Source organism: Pogoniulus pusillus, chromosome 3, assembly GCF_015220805.1.
Source record: "Pogoniulus pusillus isolate bPogPus1 chromosome 3, bPogPus1.pri, whole genome shotgun sequence".
Taxonomy (NCBI): domain Eukaryota; kingdom Metazoa; phylum Chordata; class Aves; order Piciformes; family Lybiidae; genus Pogoniulus; species Pogoniulus pusillus.
In genome coordinates this window covers 24303124-24313510 of record NC_087266.1, presented here as the reverse complement: position 1 = coordinate 24313510, position 10387 = coordinate 24303124, and the positions used below count along the sequence as shown (strand labels likewise).

Here is a 10387-nt window from a genome sequence, read left to right as displayed (position 1 = left end):
ATTCTTGATGTACCTAAAGACAGCTTCCAGGATCAGCTGATTTATCACCATCCTAGCGATCAAGGTGAAGCTGACTGGTCTGTAGTTCCCCAGGTCATTCTTCTTGGCCTTCTTGAGGATGGGGGATGGCAAGTATTTTCCTCCAGTCCTTGGGCAGTTCTCCCAGTCACCAAGACTAATCAAAGATCACAGGATCACAGGATGTCAGGGGTTGGAAGGGACTCAAAGAGATCATCGAGTCCAACCCCCCTGCCAGAGCAGGACCATAATCTAGCTCAGGTCAAAGAGGAATGCATCCAGATGGCCTCTGAAAGTCTCCAGAGAAGGGGACTCTACAACCTCTCTGGGGAGCCTGTTCCAGTGCTCTGTGATCCTTACAGTAAAGAAGTTCCCCCTTGTGTTGAGGTGGAACCATCCTCTGCCTCCTGAACAAGGCAGCCATCAGAGAATCATAGAACCAATCAGGTTGGAAGAGATCTCCAAGATCACCCAGTCCAACCTAGCACCCAGCCCTGTCCAATCAACTAGACCATGGCACTAAGTGCCTCATCCAGTCTTTTCTTGAACACCTCCAGGGATGGTGACTCCACCAGCTCCCTGGGCAGCCCATTCCAATGCCAATCACTCTCTCTGCCAACAACTTCCTCCTAACATCCAGCCTATACTTCCCCTGGCACAACTTCATACTCTGTCCCCTTGTTCTGTTGCTGGTTGCCTGGGAGAAGAGACCAATCCCCACCTGGCTACAGTCTCCCTTCAGGTAGTTGTAGACAGCAATGAGGTCACCCCTGAGCCCTCTCTTCTCCAGGCTAAACACCCTCAGCTCCCTCAGCCTCTCCTCATAGGGTTTGTGTTCCAGGCCCCTCACCAGCTTTGATGCCCTTCTCTGGACACGTTCCAGCACCTCAACATCTCTCTTGAATTGAGGGGCCCAGAACTGGACACAGTACTCAAGGTGTGGCCTGACCAGTGCCGAGTACAGGGGAAAAATAACCTCCCTTGTCCTACTGGCCACACTGTTCCTGATGCAGGCCAGGATGCCATTGGCTCTCTTGGCCACCTGGGCACACTTCTGGCTCATCTTCAGCCTAGTATCAACCAGTACCCCCAGGTCCATTTCTTCCTGACTGCTTGCTCTCCAGCCACTCTGTCCCCAGTCTGTTGAACAGCACCATACCCAGCAGTGATCCCTGGGGGACCCCACTAGTTACAGCTCTCCAGCTGGACCTGGCACCATTGATCACCACTCTTTGAACTCTGTCTTGTAACCAGTTCCTAACCCACCTCACTGTCTGCTTTTCCATTTCACACTTCCTGAGCTTGCTCACTAGGATGTCATGGGAGACAGTGTCAAAGGTCAAGGTAGACTACATCTACTGGTCTCCCTGAATCTATCCATTCAGTTATGTCATCATAGAATGCTGTCAGGTTAGTCAAGCATGATTTCCCCTTGGTAAATCCATGTTGGCTACTCCTGATAACCTTATTCTCTTCCAAGTGCCTTGAAATGCCCTCCAATAGGAGCTGCTCCATCATTTTTCCAGGGATGGAACTAAGGCTGGTGAAGATGATTGAGAGTGACCTTGCAGTGACATCTGCCAGCTCCCTCAGTACCTGCAGGCACAACACATCAAGGCAAATGGACAGGTTTCTTAAGTATTCCCTGACCTGATCCTCGTCCACCAAGGGTACATCTTCCTCATTCCAGCCCTTCTCCCCTGTCTCTGGGACCTGGGATTCCCAAAGGCAAATTACATTCCTACAGTATCATTTGGTTTTCACAGCTCACATTAGCTGTTGTTATCACTTTATTATCTTCTGAACAGCAGCAAAATGATTGCACGTAATAAATTTTACAGACATTGTAGAGGTAAAGCAAGGCTCACCTGGGGAGCACATTCCCAAGTCTTCCCCTCTGCTCTTCTCTGAAGCTGTTTCTTTTGCCAGGACTTGCTTCTGTCAGTTTCCACTTTCCATTAGTCACAGTATCACAGTATCACAGTATTATTAGGATTGGAAGAGACCTCACAGATCATCAAGTCCAACCCTTTACCACAGAGCTCAAGGCTAGACCATGGCACCAAGTGCCACGTCCAACCTTGCCTTGAACAGCTCCAGGGACGGCGACTCCACCACCTCCCCGGGCAGCCCATTCCAGTGCCCAATGACTCTCTCAGTGAAGAACTTTCTCCTCACCTCGAGCCTAAATCTCCCCTGGCGCAGCCTGAGGCTGTGTCCTCTCGCTCTGGCACTGGCCACCTGAGAGAAGAGAGCAACCTCCCCCTGGCCACAACCACCCTTCAGGTAGCTGTAGACAGCAATAAGGTCACCCCTGAGCCTCCTCTTCTCCAGGCTAACCAATCCCAGCTCCCTCAGCCTCTCCTCGTAGGGCTGTGCTCAAGGCCTCTCCCCAGCCTCGTCGCCCTTCTCTGGACACGCTCAAGCATCTCAATGTCCCTCCTAAACTGGAGGGCCCAGAACTGAACACAGTACTCAAGGTGAGGTCTAACCAGTGCAGGGTACAGGGGCAGAATGACCTCCCTGCTCCTGCTGACCACACCATTCCTGATGCAGGCCAGGATGCCACTGGCTCTCTTGGCCACCTGGGCACACTGCTGGCTCATGTTCAGGCGGGTATCAATCAGCACCCCTAGATCCCTCTCTGTCTGGCTGCTCTCCAGCCACTCCGACCCCAGCCTGTATCTCTGCATGGGGTTGTTGTGGCCAAAGTGCAGCACCCTGCACTTGGAGCTATTGAACCCCATCCCCTTGGACTCTGCCCATCTGTGCAGGCGGTCAAGGTCCTGCTGCAGAGCCCTTCTGCCTTCCAACTCAGTCACATCTGCCCCCAGCTTAGTGTCATCTGCAAACTTGCTGATGACTGACTCCATGCCCTTACAAAAAAAAAAAAAAAAAAAAAAAAAAAAAAAATCTAATGACTTTGAATACTGTGGGATGACTTTTTTCTGGTTTTCTGGTCAAGTCTCTGGTCACAACTTGTTGTTTTAGTGTTTAAAGTACAGGAAGAAAAGATGTTGGATACTTTGGTTGTGTACTAAGGCCAGTGCTTGGTTTTGTCTTCCCTGTCCCTGGCATATACTTACAGAGCTCTCCCTTGCCTGCTGGCTGGTCACAGAGAGAAGCTGTCAGGTTGCCACCTGCAGTTGTCCTGCCGGCAGACAGGACGTGAAACCCTGTTTTGGTTTTTATTGTCCCACTCTCCCTTGCTCCTGTGGGAAAGGCCACAGAAACAACACGGGGGAAAGGGAATATTCTTCGGATTATAAAAGGAAGTAGACACCAAAGACTGTGATTAAAACCCCCAATCCTTTCTCCCAGCACACCTACCCGTGAAGTGCGGAAAAAGAAGCATCAGGAATGTAGCTCGAAACTCTCTCGGGGCGACAGAAGGAACTCTGCAGATGTGCAGGCAGAGCACTGCTCCCCGAAAAGTCACGCAGCTACCGCCCCCACCCGAGCCCGCTGCGGGAATCAGCAGCTGTTCGGTAAAATCAGGCGTCAGCGCGTCTCTGTGGCGCAATCGGTTAGCGCGTTCGGCTGTTAACCGAAAGGTTGGTGGTTCGAGCCCACCCAGGGACGAGGCCTTCCCGTTTTATTACGTAAGGGTATATTTTCCGTTCCGGTGCGTCAGTTGTACGACGGCTGGGTGCCGTCCGCGCTGCCTTTATCCTTCTAGGAACTGCATGAGATCCGCTTTCAGCCCAACGGCTATGCTTTTCACCAAAGTAACTTGCTCTGTGCCTAACTTCCAGCACAGAGCCACCACACTGTTTCGCTCCAGTACGCTTCCCTCTATCCCGTCAAGAGACACTGCGGAAGCACCACATTACCAGGAGAGTTTCCGTAGTGTAGTGGTTATCACGTTCGCCTAACACGCGAAAGGTCCCCGGTTCGAAACCGGGCGGAAACATCGATTTTTTTTTTTTTTTTTTCTTCTCCCCCATTTTTTCCCGGTGCTGGGGTTCACCACGAGCCGTGCAAGTTTTCCTGCTCTCGGCTTTAAAAGCTGTCTGCGTTCGTGAGGCGGTCCCGGGTCGCAGGCCACTGCACTTCGTGCGGGATGTCCACCACAGTGAAGCACAAACACACCCGGGGCTTGGTGCTGGGGGACATACCCTTCGCTTCGGCGGGGCACAAAGTTGGTGCAAGAGCAGGGTTCGAGTGTTTGTAGGATAAACTGGTTCATTTCATTCCCCTCAACAAGCTTCCCCTCTACAAACAGCCCTTTCCCCACTGCATGGAAGGATGACCTGAAAGAGAAGTGAGTCTCAGCTGAAATGGTCTCAACATTAGAGTGAAAGGATGGTTTGGGTTGGAAGCGACCCAGAACCCTCTATACCAACTCCTTTGCAATGACCAACTAAAGCTTCAAAAATAGTCTAATTTCAGCACCAGTTTTTCACTTTTTGCCCCTGAAGTGTGTAGTGAATAGTCCTAAAGGGCATAAAAGTGGGCTTAAGCATGTCCTGTCTTTATTTACTTGCCCGTCTGCATTGCTGCCAGAGGTGGGAAAACAGGACAAAACAAACCCAGGCAACTTTGCCTGCGAAGGGTTTCATGGGGACCGCGCCCCTGTCCCGTGGCAGGCGTATGCGCCCCCATTCTATGGAAGACAACAGCCTGCGGGTTCTTCCATTTCTGTGTCTACTTGGGTGATTGTGTGGTCAATGAGACCATTAGCCTCAGCCCTTACCCTATAAATGGGGGTGAACAGGGGAAAAGGTGCTGGCGTGCTCGCTCATTCCTCGCTGATCTGCCTCTCGCCCGCCCGTCGCCTCAGCCGCCGCCTCAAGCCGCCTCAGCCGCCTCAAGCCGCCTCAGCCGCCGCCTCAAGCCGCCTCAGCCAGCAGCAGATTTTCATGGCGCAGCCCACGTGGAGTTTGCCACAGGACTTCTATTGGATATTTTCCTGCCTATGTTTTTGGGCCACGGAGTTTAGGACTAATGAGTATTCTCCATTCTTTGTTCAAGTTGCTACAGGATTTTAATCAGCCTCACAAGCAGCAAATTAAGCCGCCGGACTCTCTGCCAAAGACATGTTCTGAAATCAGTCAAAATTCCATTGTGCACTGACATTCTGTGACATAGTTCTGCCAACCGCATCCGAGAGCTTGTGTGGAGAGTTGCAAATAAGTTTGGGGGAATTATTTTGAGTATATTGTGAGAAATATATATTTGATCCGATCAATTCGTGGCAAGAGGCCACAGACAGGGAGGAAGGGGGGGTTTGAATGGAGCTGCACTCCTCCTTGCACAACCATCACAAAAGCATACACTTGGCTTAAGATAACAGCAATAAATAATTAGAAGCTAGAAAGCTTGGTGGAGGAGTGAGGCAGGTGGAAGAGACAGCCTTTGGCATGAGCAAACAGAGGACTAGTTTGGAGTTCACGGAGCGGACACTTGAGGAAGATCCCTTACTTCATCCCTGAAGACCACCAGAGGGACCACCGAGTAAAAAGAGACATGCGTGGAAGAGACACCTCCCATTCCTGGAACTGATAAGCAAAACCCAACCTTTTCTTAGAATTAGTAATGAATATGTAATAGAATGGGATATAAAAAGGGAACACTAAAAACAAAAGGTGTGTGATAGGGTAGAGCAGAGACTCCCTGCGCACCCAGGCCTGTACATTGCTTGATTCCTGCAACTCTATTAAAGCCTCAACTTGCATGAGCGCAAATTTATGCCTGTTATTTATGACAATATTAATAAATATTTCCTAACTTTTAAATCTGCCTCATTGCATTTTACCCCAAACTCAGATTTCAACTAGTCCCGTTTACAACAAGTGCCACGGGTGTAGATGTTTGGCTATCCCAAGAACCGCCAGCGATTTTGGCTGGAGATAATGCCAGCTAATGGTAATGCTTGTGGTGCTGCTGCACAGAGCATTTAGAAATCTCATCTTCAAAAGGCAAAGCAAGGCAGAGAGGGAAGAGGAATAAAAAGGAAGTACTGAGATTAAATTTCTAAAATAGGATTTAAAACAATCTTTTCCAATTACTTAAATCTCTTGCTCTGCTTAGACCAATAGGAAAAGCAAGCTTGTGAAGATACATGGATACAGTGAAGTAAAACAGCCTACCCAAAAAGTAGAGTTACAGTATGGAGGAAATGTGAAACACGATTAAAAGACCAAACACATTATTTCACACGCAAAATTATGGGCCATCTTTGGTCTAATCCAAGGAGGTTGAACACACAGTCCACTAGTGGAGGAATACAGAATAATCTGGGACTCTCTTACTCTTCAGCTTTTCATCTCTGGAAACTACATTGAAGGATTCTGCAACAGGACCAGTCACCAGGACCAAAGTTAGGATCCTAGAATAGTTTGGGTTGGAAAGGACCTACCTTAAAGGTCATCCAGTCTCCCTGCCATGAATAGTGATACTTCCTGACAGATTTGGTTGCTCTAAGCCCGATCCAAGCTGACTTTGAACCCTTCAAGGAAAGAGATATCCACAACTGCTCTAGGAAATCCGTTTCAGAGTCTGACTACCCTCACAGTGAAGAACTTCCTTACATCTAATCTATACCTACCTTATTTCAGTTTGAAACCATTACCCCTCATCCTATCACTACAATCCCCGATAGAGTCCTCTCTCATCTTTCCTGTAAGCCTCCTTGTAGTGCCGAAAGGCTGCTGCAAGGTTTTGCTGGAGCCTTCTCTTCTCCAGGCTGAGTAACCTCAACTCTCACCCTGTCTTCATACAGGACGTGTTCCAGACCTCTGATCATTTCTGTGTCCTGCCTGTCCCATCTCTGAATCCACTGAAGCAGGTCCTTGTCATTCTCGTGCTGGGGGCCCCAGGTCTGAATGCAGTACTGCAGGTGGAATCTCATGAGTGGAGAAGGAAAATAGCACTGCTGGCCACACTGCTTTTGATGTATCCCAGGATAGGATAGGCTTTCTGGGATGTGAGAACACATTGATAACTCATACACCTTTTGGTCCACTAACACCCTCAAGTCCATCTCTGCAGGGCTGCTCTCAATCCACTCATCACATAGCCTGTGATAGGCCCACTTCTCAAGCCTGTCAAAGTCCCTCCAGTGTACTGTCTGCACCACTCAGCTTGGTGTCATCTGCCCACTCAGCATCACAGAAACGCGGCGAGGGTGCACTCAATTCCCCTGGCTATGCTGCGAACAAAGGTGTGAAACAGCACTGGTTCCAGTATCGACCTCTAAGGAGGCCACGCATCCCTGGTTTAAATTCTGACACTGTGCCATTAACTGCAGCACTTGGGAGTGTTCTTTTTTGACCAACGCTCAGTTTTCTAAAGAGGAGAGGGAGATGCTTCCTTGTCAGGTACTTCTGTGGTGGGTTTCCCAGCACACTGCTAACCTTTCTAGCTCACAGGTTATTTGAATACATTGCCTACTCACCCTAAGCCCCACAAGAGAATCATGGAATGGTCTGGGCTGGAAGGGACCTCCAAAGATCATCTAGACCAATCTCTCCTGCAGTCAGCAGGATATTCTCAACTAGACCAGACTGCCCAAAGCCCTGTTGAGCCTCACCTTGAGTATCTCCAGGGACAGGGCCTCAACCACCTCCCTGGGCAACCTATTTCAGTGTTCCACCACCCTCATAGTAAAGAATCTGTTCCTAACGTTCAGTCTAAATCTGTTCTTTAGTTTGAAGACGTTGTCCCTTGTCTGTCACCACAGGCCTTTGTAAACGGTTTCTCTCCAGCCTTCTTACAGCCCCCCCTTCAGGTACTGGAAGGCTCCTGCAAGGTTTTGCTGGAGCCTCCTCCTCTTCAGGCTGAACAACCCCAGCTCCCTCACCCTGTCATTGTAGCAGAAGTGCTCCCACCCCCTGGTCATTTTCGTGGCCCTCCTCTGTACCTGCTCCATCATGTCCATGTCCTTCCCGAAGTGAGGGCACCAGACCTGGACACAGTACTCCAGGTGAGGTCTCCCCAGAGCAGAGCAAAGTGGCAGAATCTGATGGTCACTCGACTTTTGATGCAGCTCAAGATGTGATTTGCCTTCTGGGGTGCAAATTCACACTGTCTGCTCATGTCCAGCTTCTTGTTCATCAGCATCCCCAAGTCCTTTTCCACAGGGCTGCTTTCTATCAGCTCACCCCTGAGCCTGTATTGATAGTGAGGATTGTTCCAGTGCAGAACCCTGCATTTGCTCTTATTGAACCTCATGAGGTTCACCTGGGCTCACCTCTCCAGCTTGTCCAGGTCCCTCTGGATGACATCCTGTCTCCCTGGCATATCAACAGCACCACTCAGTTTGGTGTCACCTGCAAACTTGCTGGTGGTGCACTCGATCTCACTGTCTATATCATTGATCAAAATATTAAACAGCACAGGTCCCAGTACAGACTCCTGAGGGAACACCTGTCACTGCTCTCCATCTGGACCTCAAACCATTGAGCACCACCCTCTGGATGCAACATGATTATAAGTAGCCCAAATCCTGCCTTAGGCATTATACAAGCCCCTTTAGATAGTAATTTACATAAGGGAGAAATACAGACTCATGTCCAGGGAGAAACATCTCAGGAATGTTTCCTCATCCTCTCTCTAGAAAACCTAAGCTGCAGGTACCTGGCCCCCAAGATGTAGGTCAGGCCTGCTTCTTTAGACTTCTGTTCCATAATCCACTGTCCTTCATGAGCTCCATAGCTCCACCATGTTCTATGGCACAGCACAGCTTCAGCATCATCCTGTAAACAACTACACTGTGTTTGTACATAATGGTGCAAAACTAAGCATGCTGCAAACTTCCTCAGCCTTCTCTGTTAAACTTTTCCTCTCTCTGTTCTGCCTGCATGCTCTTAGATCTATACTTAGACTGTAATCTCTTTCACTCTGAGACAGAATCCTGGTGGACTTTAAAGCACAGCACACACTTAACAGTTGTATAATCTGCTCAGAAGGTATCATGCTTTGCTCTGAGCACAAAGGGGCTCGCATGGAGAACAGCAGCTGTTTAGCTTTCCAAATGGAACAGACAAAACCCACTCACTGATTAATACATTGTCAGGAAAAGAATAATTATTTAAAGCAAACCCCGGTACTGAAAGAATAAATTGCAATAGCCAGCCACAAAAAAACCCAAAACCCACATCAAAATCAGATTTGTAATGAGCACCACAATGAATTTCTAGAACAGTGCTCTAGCAGGTATATAGCTACAAATCCATCCAGGCAGCTCCTTTGCAGATGGGCTGATTTATTCTAGGCAGGATGCAAGGAAGTGGCTCTTTTTTTCTCCATGCTCTTCCACAAGAAGTGTTTGAACACATCACGAAGTAGCAAGAGTTGAAACAGAGTGCTACCTCTACTGCAGAGCTGTCTCTGAACTAAAAGCTGTAAATCTGTACATGCCACAACTGTGTCCTTCCCAAATCAGAAGAGACCAACTGCCAAGATAATGTGATAGAAGAAACGAAAAAATGAGTAAATTATAATCCCTGCAAGTGTTCACAGACATTAGATTTCTGGAAAATCACCCTGGAACACTGATAAAACCTCCAAATTACAGTGACTAACTTCTGCTCACTAATCGTATTTGCTATATGTCCACCTAACATATTCCTGACAGAAAACTAATACACCACCTTGTATTCTCCTTATGGCAAGTAAAGCCCTGCATCAAAACCAGCTCCAAAGAAGAAGTCCAGTAACCACCAAACTCCAAGAGGTTTCTTTGGTCATGAAGTTTACACTTTCACAGGACCAGACCATCAAAAGACCTAGGGAAACAGACCTGCACAGGGTCGCCTTTATTAACTATTTCAGAAAAAAGGAATCAAAGAACTTGCAGCACTATCAGACTTCAATCAAACACTATGTGTTTGTTCTGGGTGCTCCTATGCATATGTGCACCCAGTGCTTTATCCCACACAGCTGCAGACCAAGGACTTGCAACATCACTTTGCAGAGGTGCTGCTTGACCAGAGATTCTTGCTTCTGTCTAGGCATATATGCCCAGATGTGTGCCCATACTCTTCTCTTCTTTTAACCTTATGATCCCTACCACCAGGATTTTCTTATCTTTTAGAGAGGTCTCTTCCTGATGTGGCCCTTTGCATTCTGAGTCATGCCAACCCCAGGCTTGCTGCTTCACTTACCTCCAAGTGTGTGCCACATTCCAAGCCAGTGGTGGAGTTCCCACATGACAGCTGCAGGTATTTGCAGTCCAGTCAGTCACAGACAGTATCTACACTTGAAGGCAGCTCCCCACTGCTTGGGGAAACCTCTGCAGGAAGTAGTCAGGGTTGGGAGACACATCACTTTTTACTGGTGTGCATATGTAGAAACCATTGGTTGGAAAGCTACTCAAGTCCCAGAGAGGCACCTATGTTATTCACTGATAAACAGAACTCTTAAC

At 48.5% G+C, this 10387-nt stretch overlaps 2 non-coding genes across 2 annotated transcripts; both read left to right on the top strand.

Moving 5' to 3' along the window:
* Positions 1-3526: 3526 nt before the first annotated feature.
* On the top strand, positions 3527-3600 carry TRNAN-GUU (transfer RNA asparagine (anticodon GUU)). Its single transcript has one exon. It is a non-coding gene; the product is annotated as a tRNA-Asn (tRNA).
* Positions 3601-3858: 258 nt separating this feature from the next.
* TRNAV-AAC (transfer RNA valine (anticodon AAC)) lies at positions 3859-3931 on the top strand. The gene has a single exon. It is a non-coding gene; the product is annotated as a tRNA-Val (tRNA).
* The last annotated feature ends 6456 nt before the right edge of the window (positions 3932-10387 follow it).